Source organism: Myripristis murdjan, chromosome 7, assembly GCF_902150065.1.
Source record: "Myripristis murdjan chromosome 7, fMyrMur1.1, whole genome shotgun sequence".
Lineage (NCBI taxonomy): Eukaryota > Metazoa > Chordata > Actinopteri > Holocentriformes > Holocentridae > Myripristis > Myripristis murdjan.
In genome coordinates, this window is record NC_043986.1 from 7144458 (window position 1) to 7163323 (window position 18866).

At 40.7% G+C, this 18866-nt stretch overlaps 1 long non-coding RNA gene across 1 annotated transcript; it reads right to left on the bottom strand.

Moving 5' to 3' along the window:
- Positions 1-11391: 11391 nt before the first annotated feature.
- Positions 11392-18480, bottom strand: LOC115362290 (uncharacterized). Its single transcript, XR_003928486.1, has 2 exons — positions 18392-18480; positions 11392-11728 (listed from the first exon to the last, which is right to left on the bottom strand). It is a non-coding gene; the product is annotated as an uncharacterized LOC115362290 (long non-coding RNA).
- Between the last annotated feature and the right edge of the window lie 386 nt (positions 18481-18866).

Consider the following 18866-nt stretch of genomic DNA (forward strand, 5'->3'; position numbering starts at 1 on the left):
TCAAAAGGATTTAGATAAAACTGAAGCATGCTATATTTTTGAAGGGTGCAGGAATGGTTTTATGTGAAATGTCTAATCGTCTATGTTGAAATTATTTATGTTCCAAAATATGATGCACAGATGGTATTTATTCCCAGTTCAAATATCCCACTTGACTTGTATGGTTGCACGTGTGTCTTGTATTTGATTGTTTGTTTGTTTGTTTTCTCAGTTACATGCTGTGATTTTATATTTTTGACTACATGCAGCACTTTGATCAGCTGCAATTCTCTTTAACTTTCTTCATTTTTTGCCCACTAGGAGAGATTGAAATGGGTTTTTTTTGTTGTTGTTGGTGTTATATTTCAGTCGACTTAATTCAAAAACACAGACAGGACTGTGAGCTGTGACAGATCGAGCCTCCTATGGCATATTTCATTTTTCATGTGACTGAAACTGCAAAATGTCAAAACACCAGCAGTTACAGCAGCAACATCGACCCCAACAATGACAGAAAAAAACAGCACCAAACAAACAAAGGGCATGAAAAACAATTTAATCCTCCTATCATCTTTGGGGTCAATTTGACCCGATTCAGTGTGTAACGTCTCTAAATACATGATTAACTTCATCTTTTGCTTCATAATTCATGTGGGACAAGTGAATGATTGAGTTTTCAATATCCTGGACAGATTTTGTGCAGATCAGTGTTTCTTTGGGATCAGTTTGACCCCTGCACTTTTTTTTTTTTTTTAGCTGTATAAACATATAAGAAATATTTACATTTTACACATTTGTTTTAGTTGTTTTGGACACTGAGGAGCAATAAGATGACATTTATAATCTTCAAAACACTTCCCTTTGCTTTAGGGCCCTAACATAACATAACACACCTGTAGACGTGTGAGAACCACTGATGGTTAATGTGACATTTGGGTGGGAAAAACAGGATTCCCACATGAACTTTGGTGTATAAAAGGGGTAACGGGGGGAGGTTGGGTTATATTAAAAGGGCTATTTAGTCAATAAGACACAAACTACCTGACATAAACTTGAGTAACAATTTCTATCATTAAAGTGACCCCAACTGATAAAAAAAAATGTTAATAAATTTGAAGGTAACAAGAGGCTTAAGAGAAAGACAGACAGAGAGAGAGAGATTATGAGAAGCAGGAGAAGAGACAGAGGGTATGAAGACCATCCTGATGCCGCACAACAATAACAACAAAGTCGGTGTACGATAACAGCCTCGGAGCGGCGTCTCACACAGTCAGCCGCTGGGAGAAACTCCTCTGTCTGTTCCAGTGCCAAGTCGCTCCCACCGAGGCCAGACTTTACCGAGATGAAACAACCCTGCCAGCGAACGGGACACAATGCCTTCACGTTAGCGCTGCTCATACACAGCATCTGTGTGTGTGTGTGTGTGTGTGTGTTTAAAGGAGAGAGCAAGAGGAAGAGGGAGGAAACAAAGTGGTGGTAGTGCAGGGAGTTAGGAATGAGACTTTAACCCCTCGAGCTTCAAATTTCACAATTAATGCAACCAGGCAGCTGTTCTCACTTGGTTTTAGAGGATTTTCCCACCTGGACGGGTTTTATTTGGCCTGTCCAGCACTGATACTCACTTTACCATCAGGACAGTTAACCCTCCTGTTACATTTAGGGTTAATTTGACTCCATGTAATGTTTAACATCTCTAAATACATGATTAACATCTTTTTTGTGCTTCATATTTCGTGACTTTCCCTAATTTAATGGGGACAAGTGGGTAAACATAAAATGAATGTGATTAAATGTTTCCACTGTCCTGAACGCATTTTTTTTTCTTGCCCTCACCTCATCTGACCAATAGGAAGAGAGCAATAGAAGAGCAATAGGAAATTTGACATTTGGGAGGGAAAAACATGATTCCCACTTGAACCTTGAGGTATAAGGGGGTTTAATGTTTTATTTTTTATTTAAAGGGCTATGTAGGTCGTCAACAAGATGCATAAACCACCTGATTCATAAACTTGGGTAATAATTTTTGATATAAACAGTGTCTGGAGGTTTGAATTGCAAGGGGCAGATTGACCACATTTGATGAAAAACTAAATTTGAAGTAAGCAGAAAGGTGATGAGCAGATATTTAGTGTTGTTATTGTGTCATTATTAGATTACAGATACTCAGGATTTGGCTTCATCTTACGGTTTGGGGCTGGAAGTTCAGATTTACAGTTATATAATAATATTCACTTGCAGCAGATACATAAGAGACCCTTTGATGAACTTTAACTTTTTGTTTTTTTGTTGAGAATCCTATATGGAAACCTACAGAGACGTGCCTTCATTTTTGTGATTTATAAAAGTGACATGTAGTTAACAAAAGCATCTAAAGAGCGGTGTTTGGAAAACATCTCCTGGTTCTCTGGTCTGTCATTTAAGCAGACAACACTCTGCCCCCCCCATCCCGCCACCCACCCTCCCCACAAAAAAGTTGACTTGACACAGATACAATCACCACATGCTAGCCTACCGCCTCCTGTTGGCTTTTTAATGCAGTTTTAGCCCCGTTAGTGCAGACGGCATCTGGGAACCAGCGTCACTGCTTTATTCTGTTTGTCTGCTCCTGAGCTGAATCAACGCTGGAGTACATAAATAAATAAATCCATGAAGGGTCACCTCGCTTTTCAGCAGGGATCAGCTGACCTCCAGCAGCAACACACATGGATGTCAGCTTTGTGGACGTTTTCTCCCTCCTAGCTGTCCATGTTGGAAATTTTAAATCAGCAAAACCTTGAGAAAATGTTAAAGGCCAGAGCACAGAATCAAATCAAATCAAATCTTACTCTTTTACTCGTGCATTTGCACTGTAAAGCCTTGTGCCACGATTGTAAAGCACTTGGGTCAATTCCTGTTGTTTTTAAATGAGCCATATAAATAAAAGTGACTTAACTAAAATGAAAATGCAACAGTACAATGAAAATACAACCATGCACAAGGAATGATAATAAAGGAAAAATAAAAGCCATGGTAGAATGGAGTCTGCTGAAGCACAGTAGAAGGTGGATTCAAGTGGATCAAAACAACAACAGTAATAATAAATGAAATAAAATCAATTAAAAATAAATAATCACCTATTTTATACTGTTATGTAATTTTCCTCATTGTGTTAGAAGTGTTACAGACAGTACGGCAGCATATTAGGGCCACTGTAGGGAGAAAAAAAATGACAGAACTGTGGGAGGAGGGGTAATATTCCAAGAAAAAACTCTGAATTTCCAAGATTAAAGTCTTATATTTACGAGAAAAAAACCTTAGAAAAACAAATGTTCTCATACTTTTTTTTCTAATAAATTTACGACTTAAATCTCAGAATTTCTAATTTTTTTTCCTCAAAAATTATTTTCTCCGAATTTTATATATTTTTTTACTCCGAAATTTGTGAGTTTTTTTTTTTTTTTTTTAATTCACAACTTTAATCTAAGGAATATCCAATTTTTTTTTCTCTGGCTACATCATATTTTTTCTCCCTACAATGGCCCTAATATACTGTCATATGAAGGTATGCACACCACAAATATAACAGCAGACGACCTTGCTCAATCTGATCCTGTGTGTTTGTAAATTGTTCTTGTTCAAAAATCCAATCCAGCCGCTGTCACATCTGTGCACTGCATCTCATTTCACCAGCTTCTTCACTTGTGATGAAGAGGAGGGTCCAAGATGAAAAACTGCTGCTTCCCTCCACTCAGTGTCTTAATTAAGGCCCAGGATGCCACTGATCTCAGTTAGATTTTAAGATGTCTCGTCTTTGGAGTGTGGATTAGATATATCGAGACGGGAAAAGAGAGCTAATTTGGCAACAAACCTGACAGCAACAGTATTTTTTTTTTATTTATACCCAGAAAGACCAGACGTTTGCTATTAGCCTCACATCTTTAATCTGACTTTCAAGCACAAGTAATATTTACCATGGAGCAATAAACATATTTTTTGCCTCGAGGATTTGTTTCATTCTTTATGGCAATTCTTTGTCGCCGAGGTGGGAATTTACCACCGGCATTTGTCTCCTGTACCAGACTCCGTGGCAGACGTCCAACTAGTCTCCTTTCTAGTCAACGAGGCAATGTGTCTGCTGAAGTACAGAAAGTTTGCTGATGAACTGTACGAGCCGCCGGTTCCTCAGCCGCCAGATGAGAAAGTTCGTTTCCTGCTCTGCTGGAGAGAGAGGAAGCCTGCGACACTGGAATCGATCACTCTGACAGACTGACTCATTGACGCTCCGCCGTGGGGGCGAATACTTACCGAGATTAAAATGAGCAATGTGCCAGCACTCCACTTCACTCCGAGCCGCGGGCCAAGACAGGGGAGCCCCATTGGCCGATTGAGGGCGGCTGATTGATTGATCGGCGGGGCAGGCCTCAATCAGCACTTTCTGTGCCCAAGTCAAGAAGCAACAACAGGGGGAGACGGATTTTCATTTATCTCCTTCCAAGGTTTCTGCCCTGGTTTTGATTCCCCAGCTCTTCCGACACAAAGAAGCCAGCCGAGTCTTCATGAAAAAGAGATTATCTTCAACAATGATCAGCTTATTTTGCCTTAAACCAGCAGCTACGAGTCTGTTTCATCTGAAAGGCACATGACCATTGATGTATCATTTTTGAAATTATGGCCACTATGGACTGTGTCATCAGAGCAGGAAGCAAAGGACACATCATAGTTTATTGATTGTGTTGATTTGACAAAATTTAGTAAAAAAAAAAATATAAAGTGGTTCCTTTGCTACATAGAATATCCCACCATGCAGCGAATTTCAAAGGCAAGCTTGAAATTTAAGATTATTAAATCCAAATTCAACAGCTGCTCTTGTATGTTTTAACCAGCAAACATTAAACATCACTTGCACAAGCAATCGATTGTTGCAAAACTGTATTTAAAAATGTGTTTTTGCATCAATACACGACACACACACACACACACACACACACACACACCATCATTTCAATAAGCACAGAAAGCAGCAACCACACACTGATGGTAGAGGTGAAAAACACTTGTGGCTTTTGCTTTTTCTGCAGGGCAGTAGTTTGTCAGACATGTAGTAAACACACACACACACACACACACACACATACAGGTTTTTTTTTCCTCAAAATGTTCCACTGCAGCATTCATGCAACTAACAAAAGCACAGCAGAGGAAAACAAAACGAGCGCTAAGAAAAACCAACAGAAAAATATCATTTTCTTTGTGGGTCTGGCCATAAGACTTCATCGTACTTCTTCACCTCCTTGCTGCATTCCTCCTCCGCCTTCTTTATTTTTTTCTCAGTCACACCATAACACTGATTTTTCTCGCTGCGTTTCTAAATTCAATAGTTATATTCCAAAAATGTGAAAATTGGTGCATCCCAAATAATCAAGTCAAGAAAGACAAAATACTCACCAATAACACATAAATCAATACACAGCCATTAACAGTTGGGCAATCTTTCAGCAGCCAAATAAACAGGTCAAATGTTCGTATTTTGTCCTTGACTTGAAAATTTGAGGATGTGCAACTTTCTCAGATTTTTTGAAAATGCTCGTCTCTTTCAATCCCGACATTCTCTTGTAAATTCTTAGTTGGCTTGTCAGCATACCAAAACACTAATGCATTTTTGTTTATAGCCTTGTGTAAGTCTTCTTTATAGTAAAGGGTGAAGCAAATGAGCTGGCAAAATGAAATCTACTGAAATGTGGTGAAAACTGCGATGTCATCATGTGTTTTGTGAAATGCATACGAGAGGTTGCCAAGATTTTAAAGACTGTATATTTGTTTTATGTGTTTTCTGGAAATAACAGAACAATGCTCTTTCTCAGCACTTGTTGGACTCTGCCATCAGCTGAAATACAAACACAGACTTCCATGTTTTGCTTTGTCTACTGAGTCGACTGAGAGTGTTAAATGCCTTGCTCAAGGGTGGAAAGAGGATTTCTTATTTATTCTCCCCACCCCAGTCTGCTCTGCACAGGTAGGACTTCCCAGGAAAACCCTCTTCTCTGACCTTTGGGCTGCTGCCGCCCACCAAAAATGGATATATGATGATTTCCACCTTTCAAAACTAGTTTCAGGTTTGCATGTATCCACCTGAGAAGTCAACCATTTCCAGCGAGGTGGCATCACGGCATCAAGCTACCTGTCCGCCTCCCGTTCACTCGTCCCCAGCAGAGTCCGACCAGAACGAGGCTGATCTCTCTCTTTATTCACATCAGACGTTCAGGTGATGCTGCAAATGAAAAAAAAAAAAGGCTATGTTTTCTTCCTCTCTCCGTCTTCAGCGCCCTTCACTTTCACTTTGTTTCAAAAGAAGCCGAGCTACAAAGAGAGAGCCACGTCTCGCCCCCCCTCAGTGAGAACTTAATTTAAAGCAAAGCCGAGGCAGAGATAGCCTTTCCCTTCAGTCTGCGGCTGTGAAATTAATTAAAATGAAACTGTTAATGAGAACGGTTTGTAGATTTGTTTTTATTCGGTCCGCTTGTGTGGTTCTGGGAAATGGCGGCAAGGACAGAGGAGTGTTATGTCTTTCCTTCCTTATTCCTTTCCTTCCTCTCACTCCAAAGAAGATATATATATATATTTTTTTTTTTCTTTTTCTGACTGAAAAATGTAGATTTAGCCGTTGTTTTTGCATCAGTTTGTCCTGTTCTTCTGACTATAGAATCACATTTCTCCATGCATGTTTTTCCAGCTTGAGAAAGGTAAGAAAAAAAAAAACTTTGTTGGTGTGATTGTACCGAAGAGAACAACACCATTTTAGTTTTTTTTGTATTTTTTGCCTGTGTTGGCTGCAGAAAGCTGAGACGGTCTCCAGCTGTGACAAGTGGCACCAAGCGTTGTTTACCTTCCACACACCAACACATGCAACACCACGCTGGCTTTTCTATTGAAGCTGGGAAGAGGAAGGCGGCACGTCTCTGGATCGTCTGCCGCCAGTCGAGAGGCACTTGGAGAGCATCTCAAAATAAAAATAAAAAAAATTGTAAAATGACAGGAATGACAGAAAATACCATGTTAAAACTGCTTAAAGCCTTTTGTTCTCAATTTGTAGTGATAATTAATTAAAGGGGGTTTGCCTTTCAGGTGGCATATTGATCAGGGAATGTGTCAGATTGCAGATGAGACCTTGGTGTGTTTGTTTTTTGGGGAGGGAGGAGTTGGGTTTTTGTCTTTCTTTCTTCCGTTCATGTCATCCTAATTCTTACAAACAGAGAAATGTATGAAGGCTTCTGCTCCAAAAAGCCTTTAGATTTATTTTTTCCTCCTCACCTGTAATGCCCTGCTCAGTAGCTTTTAAAATAAAGCATCTAATTCATCCTCTGAAAAGCAACTGTTCGATAAACACAGGGCTCAACACGCCTATTTACCTCGGTGATATCGATTAATGAGTTTGACTTTAATGACCATAATAACTCAGTCAATTCCAGATGTCAAATCCTTCAGATGATGGATATGAATTTTAAATGAATGAGGACTTAGAGTAAAGCTCAACTAATAAAAGAAAAGACAAGAATTACAAATACATATGTAAATGAGGGGGAAAAAAACAGTAAAAAAGAATCCTTGCATTTCTGATTATATATATTAGAAGTGTTATGCTCTCAAATGTTTATTGAGCTAATCAAGAGCAGATCACTGAAATATTCCTTTGTAAATTTGCTATACAATGGATTTCATCTTTCTCCACTTACATTTTGTATATAGTAAGGTTTTAGATTGAGTCTCGGCAACCAGTTATTAGATTGCACGAAAGATAAATAAATAAAAATTAAAAATAAAGTAATCACATCCCCAGGAGATATTTATTGAACTTGTTGTCTGGGCCAAGTGAACATTTTGGTCAAATTTGGTTATTTGGCTATGTGTCAAAGATTTCTCAAAAACAAAACTTAAATCAAACTTACAAATAAAGGGCCACTGGTGCACCATGGGAATGATTCACGCAGGCAAAAGAGTCTGGGGTTGATTTTGAGTTTCCAGTTTTTTAAACGGTTTATTTCACAAAGGCAAGCAAACAAACAGAGAACAGAGGAATCCCGCTCTTTCCCTGCTAAAAAAGCAGACGCCCACCCTGGTGCATGCTGGTCCTACACCTGCCCTGCCCTATAGAGCCTGGGTGCCCAGTGTAAACAAACCCAAAATACACAAAACTAATTTTGCCAAAGTAAATATGCCAAACAAAAACAACAAAACATAAACTAAACAAATAATACACAAAAGAAAAAGATATGATCAAAATCTAACCAAAATAAAGCAATTATCTAAAATAATAATAATAAAAAAGTATTGTTTTATTGTAAACTGTTTTTATTATGGTAAATTGGATGTATTGCTGGAGCTGGTGCACAAAGCATTTCACCGCACATTGTACCTTGTATGACTGCGTATGTGACAAATGCAATTTGAATTTGAATTTAATCAAACAACACTAATGGCTTCTACTTTGGGTTTTGATGTTTGTCCTTGTGCACCGTGCGAGTGAAGCTCGTTAGGAGACAGACTCTCTTCTGTCCTTCACCCCAAAACTTTGGTTCAATCAACACCAAAAAGGGAACAACAGAGGAGAAACTGCTTTCTTTCCTCTCGTCATTTTCTTCTCTCTTCTCAGTCTTTTTTTTTTTTTTTTTTTTGCACAGAAGTCAGGATGAAAAGAGAAATCAGAGCAGCTTTTCACATCTCCTAATACAAAGTCAAATATGGAATCAGTTAATTAAGTTAGATATTTGAGTTCATGCAGCAGAAAAAGCGAGTTTCTAGATTTGGTCCTGGGTTCAAGAAAGAATAAAGTCTTTTTTTTGTGATTTTTCTTCATGTCTTCTCCCTTTTCTCTTCGTTTTTTTTATCTATCTATAAGGCAGAGCACAGAGAGCTGCGGCACTTCTCCTTCCACTGAATGCAGAGTTAATTACCGAAATGTGTTTGACGGCAGATATTTGGTGGCTGTCAGCATTCTCTGTGTTTTGGGCAGCGTCCCAGCATAACCTGCAGCCAGGAGGGACCGGCTGGGAATCTGCAGCGATGACACTGGAGGTTGGCATCGGAGGCGTATTTTTGTTAAAACGTGTAACAGATAAGAGGAACGTTGTCAAGATAAAGACGGGAGATATGGTGCTTGGAGCCAGAAGCAGAACCAAAGCGAAGAGAGCCAGCGCCGAATACTCCTGCAAACCTGTCCTGCCGACACACACCGTGCTCTTGAGCAACACACCCTTGGGTTACAGTTTTTCTCTATTGCTAAGACACGTTTCTCGAAAGTTGCTCTCCTTTTCTCTAACCTGTGAACACAAAACCCAATTTTCAAGCTACATTCACAAAACCTCAGACTCCTCTTGCAAAACCAAACTTTCACCTCAAAACAGTTCAATCCGTGCTCAAAACTGAACTGTGTTGTCAAAATGTGCCCCGAGTCAATCAAAATTAAAAACACTACTGAGCAGTCACTAAACACTACATAGAAAAATAGAAAACACAATGCTCAGGACATGAAGCTGTAGAAATAAATGTTTATTGTTCACTGTAGGCTAAATGCATGTTGCAAAACAAAAAACCTGTGCATTTAGCACTTGTAAAAAAAAAAAAAAAAGTACAAAAAACAGAAATCTTGTGCATTTACACATGGCACTTGCACAGTACAAAAACGAACAGAAATCTTGTGCATTTAGCACTTGTATACAGTAAGCCTACGTAAAAATAAAGTACAAAAATATACAGATGAGAAGTGCATTACTCAGCCACAGCATCATTTCTCCGTACTGGGTCGACCTCCTCAACCACCTCTACCACCTCGACCTCCTCTCACACAAACTCCTCCTCTCAGATTTCTATCCATTGTAGGGCCTCACAAAGCAGTGCTCTCTGAACTGGCTTATATATGTTCCCTCACATCTTTAGCCACAAGTGTGATCAATTTTGAGTTGTTGTGTTTAACCAGTGACACCAGTGCTTTACTTGTGTTTGACTTTTGCCACCAGTGCTCACCATTATGCAGCACAGGTGCATCACAATGAAAATGTGTTGGTAAGTTGTGTCTAAACAGGTGAAACGTGCTTATGGTTTTGTCAAAAGAGTGACTGATTCAATCAGTGGGTTCAGGCAATGGAGCATTTGGTTCAGACAACAGGGTTTAGTGTTTTAGCAATTGAGAAAAACTGTAATAAAGAAGACTTTTCAGTGCGTTGTGTTTGACTGCCGCTGCTTTAAAAAAATTCCTGACTGCTGGACTGAAGTTGTACCTAGTTTGCCTGAAATTTTACAGTTTTTTTCTGAATGCTTAAATGCCAACCGTGGTTCTTGAAGCATTAGCACTGAAACCATGAACACTTGCAGGCGATGCTTTTACCAAGCGAGTCAAACTGAACACACATTCTCTGCTTCACACTCACAGTTTGTCTTTTTATTACACTTTTTTTTTGTAAAAGAGTAAACCCTCGTCTACTTTGCTACATTATTTTGCCAGTCGCCTTTTTTTTACATTTAGACACGTGAAAAGATTTTTATATAAATAATGAGTTCACTTGCAAACCAGAGCTGGAGCCACACAGAAACATCTGGTTTGGACAAGAATGGAGGTCAGTGTTGGACAGAGAGGAGGAGGAGGAGGAGGAGGATGAAGAGGAGGTGAAGAAGTGAGATGAAGTCTTACGGCAAGATTAAAAAAAAAGGCGAGATTTTTTTTTTGGTCTTTTCTTTTTCTAACACAAGTGTTTTTTGTTTTCTTCAACTGTTATTTTGTTGTTTTTTTGAAGAGTGAATAAAAATCCCCTGATTTGTACTGATAGTGTGTTATATTCAGAATACACATCCGTACTTTACACATTTGGATACCTGTGTGTGTGTGTGTGTGTGTGTGTGTGTAACCTGCTGCCCTGTATACAGAAAAAGCAAAAGCCACAAGTGTTTTTCATCTCTACTATCAGTGTGTTTCATGTGCTTATTCAAACAATGGTGTGTGTGTGTGTCAAGTATTAATGCAAAAACACACGTTTTTAAAAGAGTTTGAAGAGTTTTGCAAGAGATGTTCAATGTTTTGCTGGTCTGGTGTGAGGTTTTGTGGTTAGTGTGTAAAGTTTTGCAAACATCAGAACAATCAGAAAAAGCTGTAATATCAGTGCATCAGCCTGTGCTCAGGACGGTGCTGCAGTTTCCCAAAGTTCGATTCAGACGATGAGGGAGCCGCACACAACAGTTAAATCTCAGTTAAACATCTTTCCAGTCCAAAACACGTCTGTCTTTTTGGTTCACAAGAAAATCAAACCAAAGTTACATGAGAGACTCAACCTTTCTGTGCACACTCCTGCATCTTCTAAGTCTTACATTCTCATCTAAAACGCTCCTGTTACTGTTACTTGTGGATCATTTTCCCTCCAATCTGCCTTCAACTGAAAATATGTTCAGCATAAAGTGGAAGAAAAGGATTGTTAAAGGATGACAACATGATGATGATATGACAGGGAGGATCATTTCTATCTGAGAGATGCTGAATGCAGAAGCTCTCATATATATTTAGGTATATTTTTTGTAATTGATGGAAGTGAACTCTTGGTTTCCTCTCAGTCAGCTTCTTTTCCGTTGGCCGGCTTCCCCGGGAAAGCGCGCAGCCAGCTGGACGGTTTGGATGTTTAATATGAAGACGGCGGCGGCGTGCCAGAGAGAAATCCAGTGCATCGCTCCTGACGTTCCCAAGCTTCACCGAGCTTCCTGATGATGTGAGCTTCCTCCCACAGTGAGATCTCTACCATGTGGAAAAAAAAAGACATCTGCTGCACATAAACCGCTGACATCAAAGCACAGCACATCGACTGCTGGTTTAGGTTCAGTCCAACATGTTTGCCTACTGTATGAAACCGTTTATGATTAATCCCTGGTCATTCGTAAATACGCTTTTGGAATGAAAACCTGTCATTTGCATTGAGGGTGAAAAAACCTGGCACATCCAAGCTGTCAGTGTTGTTCTGTCAGGAAGTCAGACACACAGCCTCGTCTTCAGCTTGACAGCCTTTCATTTGCTGTTTAACTACCATGTAATCTCCCAACTGAGGTTAGATCAAGAAAATCAGCAAAACTGGAGAGATTGCGGCTTCACAGGGAAACGGCTAAATTTAGTCTGCGTGCAAAAATACACCGGAGCCCAGAATCGTGCAGCAAATTTCCAGCCAAAAGTCCTTGTGCAAATGTTAGACCACTATACTGGGTTTTTAATAAATATCAGATATCAGTTGTTGTTTACTGCCAATATGACAGAGGCTGCTCCCAGATTGCAGTAGAAAAACACCCTTTAAAGCTTTTTTTCTGCATATTAATCTTTCATAATTGTTCAGTGGTTTATTTCATTAATATTTAATTTAAAGTGATATATCCCCAGGTTTCATCCACACTGCCACTGAAACTGAGCTATCAGTCTGACCTAAAGAGTCATTTCGTCAGTCTGGGGACAGTTTCAGGTTGGTATGATGGCATAACTTTGTTGTTTGTTAGTTTCAATGGGAAAAGTAAATATTGTAAATACTGGTGCAAAATAACTGCAGTGCCAAAATCCTGGCATGAGCGCTGAAAACAAACAAACAAACAAAAAAAAAACAACAACAAAAAAACAGTATCAGTTGAGTTATGCATTTTTGGCAATGCCATAAATTATCTTAATCCTCTTAAAACTGTTTGACCTCGATAACAAAACAAAAAGCTGCACGGGGAACAGGCTGTAAGGTGAGGAAACAGGCTGTAAGGTGAGGAAACAGGGTCAGGAAACGGGCTGTAAGGGGAGGAAACAGAATCCCTGGACGAGAGCTGAAGGTTTTTCTTTAAAGTTCGTTGTTTTCCAAAGAATTCCCTCTTAGGGCGACATCAACTTTGTGGAGCTTCAGTGATAAAAATGTAAATTTTGTGCAGCAACTAAAACATACTGTGAACGTCTACTTCTGGATAACTTTACCACCGTAAACCAAAGCCAGCCGCGGCACCGGTCGGCATCAGGGGCGCCGGCCACAGCACCGGTCGGCATCAGCTGTGGCGATCGTCATTTCCGGTAAGTGCACAACGGGAAGTGCGCCAATTGAGACACCCTTCACTGTCCAAATTCGCGCACTGTGCCAGTAAGTGTACTGTCAGTTAAGTGTGCTTACAGACAGTGCACTAACGGAAGTGCGCGATTTGAGACAGACCATGTGTGTTGTGCTGCTGGTTTCCAGAGCAGATCCAAGCAGCGTGGCTGAACCCGACTGTGGGTTTCAAAGGAGCGCAGGGAGCTGGAGCGTCCCGCTCAGCAGCAGCTGAACAAGACTCAGTCAAACGAGCTGTGATGATCTGGGCTGGACCGAGCCGGACCAGACCGGGCCGGGACGGACCGAGCTGGACCGGGCCACACAGAGCCGGGCTGGGCTGAGCCGGGCCAGGACAGGACGGGACAGGACAGGGAGAGTCCCTTATCAATGCAATCCTAACTGAGAGAGAGAGAGATGCTTGAGAGAGGAAGAGGGGAGACAGATGGCCAAGACACTTGCCAAGGGAGGAAGGAAAGAATAGAACTGAATAGAATAGAATAGAATAGAAAAGAATAGAATAGAATCGAGAAAGAAATACCAGCAGAGGTATACGATGGAAGAGAGGAACAAAACAGAATGTCAGGACACAGAAAAGAGAAAATGATAGCAGAAAATGATGGCATAGATTTTAAAACTGAAAAGACAAGACTGGAATAGACAAGAGTAGAATTTAATAGAATAGAGTAGAATAAAACACGATAGACATTTATCAGTTTATCAGTATAGTAGAATAAAATAGAACAACAACAACAGAATGAAAAAGAGCAGAATAAGGATGAGAAGGGATTAAAAGAATATAACAAAAACAGTGTAGAGGTGTAAGTATAAAATAGAATGTATAAAAACAATAGAGCAGGGTGGGATATTGTCGTAGAACAGAGAGGAGTAGAACTCAGTAGAATACAATAGAACAGGGTGATTACACAGGGAGAAATGACGGCGGGGGAAAACAAGGCTGCACTTGGCAAACTGTAACCTGCTGCAGCTCGCTGAGCTGAGCCGAGCCAGCCCGGCCTGCCAAACAGAGCTGCAGACAGACAGCGCACACACACACACACACACACACACACACACACTCACGGTGTACAAAAACAACAACAACAGCAGCAGCAGTAATAATGACATCCCGGCAGTCTGCCCACAGTCTCAGCTCGCAGTGCCGCTCGGTGACGGCAGAGCTGCAGCTAACAGAGGGCACCGCCGCCTCCTGCTGAACACGGGACTGTCCTGTAACCGGAGGGTCACGGGTTTGAGCCCTGTGTTCACCAGCATGTCCATCAATAGATATGTGCACCTTCCAAAAACACAGTTACAAAGCAAAAGGAGCTGGAGCGCTGCAGAAGTAAGGAGACTGCCCACCAGTATGAAGGTTCATCACTCTGAAACCCCAGCAGTTTGAAAAATGTCTCCTCATGAATTTCGTTAATTTTGCACCGGCGTTTCCTCAGGTTAAGGTTAGAGTGAACAGGGACGGATGCATTTATCTGCAGCGTTCAAAACTCGTCATAACCCCGGCTGACACTCCATCTGAACTGAAAACCTGTTCTAGGCTTGTTCATTGGCCAGGAGTCCTACTCACTCATTGGCTACTGGGACGGTCAGTGTGGTGACCAAAACCCAAAACTGGTTATTCCTCATTATTGTAAAAATGAAGGTACCAAAGTTCTCCACAGGCTAAAGGCTGTAACACACCAAACCGAAGTCTGTGGCCCTAATTTTTTTATTCTGCACAGTTGGCACCAGTCGGACATTTTCAGCAGTTTTTTGGCCAAGTGAGCATGTTGAAGCCTGTCGGCGAGAGGTATCGGCTGTCCAGCTTACCAAATTAGTACACAACCAAAAGACAAAGGGCTGACGACACCAGTGCCATTTCATTTAAGTCATATCAGACATAATCTGGATTAGGAGCAGCTAATATTACAAAAAACATCTGTAGTGAGCAAGAGTCGTGCGAAAACTCTGCTGTGCTTTGCTGTTTGTATATCTGCATTCCTGGGTCTCATGGTTTCTCCTATTGAATGACAAATACAGACTACCGCCACCTGCTGGTATGGAGGCATACATGCTAGTTGGCCGTCAGCTGTAGTCTTAGCGGTGTGTTCAAGTGCAACTTTTTGGCCCTGACACAGGCAACCTGAGGTGATGCAACAGTCATCTCAAGCCCTTTAATGTCGGTTTGGTGCGTCCGGGCCTTAAAGTCCCCATGAAACGACCTCACATGACCTCTACTTCCTGTAAAAGACTGCATCTTAAATAGTGACTTCGGCGTGCACTAGTGGCTGCAAATTAGAAACCTTCACAAATCTTGAAACATCCTCTCTCATCTCTCTCAGTGATCCCTTCAGATAAAACTGCGATCCTGTTGGTTTGCACTTATGAATGATCCTTCTTTGCACCAGGCTTTGAACCATTTCCTGTTTCAGCAGGAAATCAAATCAAATCAAGAAAGTAAGAGTCCATTTCATGGGGAGGAATCTGTGGTGCAAGTATTGATTCTGTTTCTGCACATTAATCACATCATTTGTACTTTACAAGTTCATGTTAAGTTTAAAGGTTTGAGTCACTAAAATAACGATGCTAATAAAATCCGTGTGATATCACCTTGTCTTGTTGTTCCAGGAAGAATCAAAGCTGCTGTGCTTTGTACAAGACGGGATGACAGACATAACCGAGACAAGACAGCTGCTTAATTTAGCAAACGTTCCTCATTTGAAAGAGACAAGATGGAAACAGCTCTCTTAACCTGCTCATCAAAGCTCAAATTAGCATCAGAAATTGCAGCCGAGTCTCCAGCCAGTGGATTCACTGAAGTCGGCGGTAAGTTTCCCTCAGTGAGACACTAAAACGTTGCTTTGGAGAAGATGCCTAAAGTGCAAATGTAAATGCATACCGGCCATCTGTGTGCTGGTGGGGCCCCGGCCAGCTCGGTGACATTTTCACCAACATTTGTAATGCCTGGGAGCATTCTTGCCATTTCATCGCCGTCTTTTTAACAGCAGTGACAATCAGCTGTGTGAAAGTTGGCACGGCTAACATCATGACAGGCTGGCAAATCACCACACCGGACTCACCACAGGTAAAGACAGAGAGGGTTTGCATGGAATCAGAACCCATTGGCACTTAGCATAGGCTCTCCAAAAAAAAGTCCCTGTCAGTGTTGAGGACAGTACCTGAAGGATAAATACTGTGTAGACTGGTTAACTAAAGCTACTTAGAACCATCAGTTCAGACTACTTTGCAAAAAAACATGATCAAAGCAACAAAATCACACAAAATTCAAGTAAAATATCACGCAAAATGAAGACAAATACCATCAAAATGTGCCACTCAAGTGAGTTTACAGTGAAAAGTGCACATTTGTTCACTAAAACATTCTGCCTGCAGGTTTAAATGCATAAATAAATAAATTTGAGATGTACGATAACATCAGCACAACATCTGTGTTTTAAAACAAAATATCGGTATCCACTTGAAATGAAAAATGTCACGTGCCGATATGTGAAACAGATTTGCCCTGGTTGTGTCTGTTTCAGCAGGATGAGTCTCACAGTTTTGTCTGAGAGAAAATGTATGAAAATAGATATTATATAAATTATATATATATATATATATATACATATATATATATATATGTTTTTTATATAATCTAAGCTGAAGTTGTTGCATTGTATTTTCTGCCAGTGGGCCTTCACAATAAGAGTAGCCATAAAAATATATGAACATCAAATCCAAAGGGAGGGACTTTTATGCAATTAGGTGGGAAACAGCATGAATATATATCGGTATCGGTAATGGTAAAGTTGGAAAATAGTGGCATATTGGCAAAAACTATATTATCGTTATTCCTTATGTTATGTCCATCGTTGAGACACAAGCCTTTTAAAAATGAGAGTCCATAAGACGATACTGCAGCGAACAGGAAGACTCAGTCAGTCGAGTAAAAACAGCACGCAACAAAGTTTCTTCTACCTGCATTAGTTAAATACACCGACAAATGGCCAAAGAGTAATTTACTACTATTTTACTACTATGCAAACTACTATGTGTGTGTTGCATGTCAAAAAACAGTCGAATCCTCAGATGGTTTATGTTGCTGACATAAACCTGGCCAGGAGTCCTACTCACTCATTGGCTACTGGGACGGTCAGTGTGGTGACCAAAACCCCAAACTGGCTGAAGTTGTTGCATGTTTGCATACTACTATGCAAACATGAGTTTAGTTTAACTACTTGAAAGCGACTGCAAAACGTAGATAAATATTAAGTTAAACTGCCATTTAGTGAACCTGTCCATCACTGCCGGTAATGAACTTGAAAAAGCACCTGTGCCTTTATGTGTTCAGAATGTGGGTTCATGTCTTATGTGTTTTACATCAGTTTCATATATTATTGTTACTGTTTTTTCACATTATTGTTTGCCTGTTTTTCCTTATTTATCTTCCTGTTTAGGTAACAATTATGCAAAGTATAGGATGAATTGGAAATCCCAGTGGGAAAGTTTTACTCTTAGTTTTACCCTGTGGGGTTTCTTCTCCTGCAGCATCCCTGTTTGTGTGTGTGTGTGTGTGTGTGCGTGTGTGTTTTATGTTCGGCTATTTTTATCACTTCCTTTGTGCCAAATAAAAACTCAACTCAACAATAGTGAAAGTAGTAGTGTTAGTATTGCTGAGGTAGCTGTGTGAAGAGAAGAGTTTCTGAATGCAGCATCATCACCGCTGAAAAAAAACAAAACAAAACAAAACAAAAAAGAAACATCAAGCTGCCTGGCCCAGTCCCAACATCCACACTCACAGACTCACTGACTTTGAGGCGCCTTCTCGCTAAATCTGTGAGGGCTTAGGGCCGTCCCGCTGTCAAATCGTCTCTCTCTAGCAGACATTTTGAGCCCCTCATGCACATTTTCCGTAAGTCCACATGTCTGCAGACTTTGCCTGAGGGAATTACCCTCAGTTCATAACGGTGTGACGTGAAACACGGGGCTACCAGGGGAGGAGCAGAGGCATAAAAAGCATGGAAGGAGCAACCAACCCTAACGTTAAAGCTACAAGAAAAAACAAGCTCTCATGCACGCCTAAATTTACAAAGAAACACTACATTAACAATTTAAGATGCTAAATAAATACACATGAAATCAGAGGAATGCAAGCACATGCTTTACCTAGTTTATTCAGCACCTGTTTCTTTTCTTTTTTGCTTAACGATGTGTTTTTGACAAGAAAGAGGGAATTGATTATTTGACACTGAGCACTCGTCCACTCTGTAAGGCAAGAGAGGCTGTGGAGAAAGTCCAAAATGCAAAATGGTAACGTGATAGGTCACAACATGCTTTCCCATTCCTGTTTAATATCAGTCACTTACCAAGTGACATCAGTGGAGTCTGTGAGGGTCCAGGGCTTGGACCTTAGAAGGGGACACTGGGATTGGGACCCTGATTTCTTCAATATTAGCCCTGCGTTCCAAATCGCATACTTATACTTTTTACTTTTAGTATGTACTGCAGCTGCCCTTACAAAGTATGTAGTTTAGTATGTATTGGGACATACTAATTCTTTTTTTCCCTACTAAATAGTATGGTAGTATGGGTATTGGAACGCAGGGTAGGTGCTGGGTCCTCCACAGTGAGGTCAGAGGTCAGGCTCAGCTGCAGGACAGTGCCCCCTAGAGGCCAGGAGGTATTGAGTGCACCCTGCTCCGAGCTGCTTCAGCAGGATGGACACTCGCCAGCACCGGGAGGCTGGACTCTACATCAACTTAAACTGACATTTACGTTTTACATCTCAGGCATTTAGCCAAGCCATTTATCCAAAGTCACTCACAGCGAGCGAGGGAGTAC